Source organism: Arachis ipaensis, chromosome B9, assembly GCF_059453495.1.
Source record: "Arachis ipaensis isolate K30076 ecotype BB chromosome B9, ASM5945349v1, whole genome shotgun sequence".
NCBI lineage: Eukaryota > Viridiplantae > Streptophyta > Magnoliopsida > Fabales > Fabaceae > Arachis > Arachis ipaensis.
Window position 1 is genome coordinate 80228330 of NC_142444.1, and position 1646 is coordinate 80229975.

A 1646-nucleotide genomic window follows, 5' to 3' on the forward strand; every position below is an offset into this window, starting at 1 on the left:
TCAACTCCTTTTAAAAAATTTATTTTCGAAATTCTCTTCTCCCTCACCCTCTTCTATTTATTTAATTACTTACTAACACCTCTCTTCATCTCATATCTCTGCTCTCCTCACCCTTGTGTTTGGATTCTCCTCCCTTCTCTTTCCTTACATTACATTCTTTTCTTCTTCTACTCACACAAAGGAATCTCTATACTGTGACATAGAGGATTCCATATTTTCTTTGTTATTCCCTTCTTTGTCATATAAGCAGGAGCAAGGACAAGAACATTCTTGTTGAAGCAGATCCTGAACCTAAAAGGACTCTGAAGAGGAAACTAAGAGAAGCTAAAATACAACAATCCAGAGACAACCTTGCAGGAATTTTCGAACAGGAAGAGGAGATGGCAACCGAAAATAATAATAATGCAAGGAGGATGCTTGGTGACTTTACTGCACCTAATTCCAATTTACATGGAAGAAGCATCTCCATCCCTACCATTGGAGCAAACAATTTTGAGCTTAAACCTCAATTAGTTTCTCTGATGCAACAAAACTGCGAGTTTCATGGACTTCCATCTGAAGATCCCTTTCAGTTCTTAACTGAATTCTTGCAGATCTGTGATACTGTTAAGACTAATGGAGTAGATCCTGAAGTCTACAGGCTCATGATTTTCCCGTTTGCTGTAAGAGACAGAGCTAGAATATGGTTGGACTCTCAACCTAAGGATAGCCTGAACTCTTGGGATAAGCTCGTCAAGGCTTTCTTAGCCAAGTTCTTTCCTCCTCAAAAGCTGAGTAAGCTTAGAGTGGATGTTCAAACCTTCAGATAGAAAGAAGGTGAATCCCTCTATAAAGCTTGGGAGAGATACAAGGAACTGACCAAAAAGTGTCCTTCTGACATGCTTTCAGAATGGACCATCCTGGATATATTCTATGATGGTCTGTCTGAATTAGCTAAGATTTCATTGGATACTTCTGTAGGTGGATCCATTCATCTAAGGAAAACGCCTACAGAAGCTCAAGAACTTATTGACATGGTTGCTAACAACCAGTTTATGTACACTTCTGAGAGGAATCCTGTGAGTAATGGGACGCCTCAGAAGAAGGGAGTTCTTGAAATTGATACTCTAAATGACATATTGGCTCAGAATAAAATATTGACTCAGCAAGTCAATATAATTTCTCAGAGTCTGAATGGAATGCAAGCTACATCCAACAGTACTCAAGAGGCATCTTCTGAAGAAGAAGCTTATGATCTTGAGAACCCTGCAATAGTAGAGGTGAATTACATGGGTGAACCATATGGAAACACCTATAACCCCTCATGGAGAAATCACCCAAATCTCTTATGGAAGGATCAACAAAAGCCTCAACAAGGCTTTAATAATGGTGGAAGAAACAGGTTTAGCAATAGCAAGCCTTTTCCATCATCCACTCAGCAACAGACAGAGAACTCAAAACAAAATACCTCTAATTTAGCAAACTTAGTCTCTGATCTATCTAAGGCCACTCTGAGTTTCATGAATGAAACAAGGTCCTCCATTAGAAATTTGGAGGCACAAGTGGGCCAGCTGAGTAAGAAGATCACTGAAACCCCTCCTAGTGCTCTCCCAAGCAATACAGAAGAAAATCCAAAAGGAGAGTGCAAGGCCATTGATATAACCATC

The 1646-nt window shown here is 39.7% G+C and overlaps 1 non-coding gene across 1 annotated transcript; it reads right to left on the reverse strand.

The window, feature by feature from the left end:
- Positions 1 to 776: 776 nt before the first annotated feature.
- Positions 777 to 884, reverse strand: LOC148545151 (small nucleolar RNA R71). Its single transcript, XR_015901018.1, has one exon. It is a non-coding gene; the product is annotated as a small nucleolar RNA R71 (small nucleolar RNA).
- Between the last annotated feature and the right edge of the window lie 762 nt (positions 885 to 1646).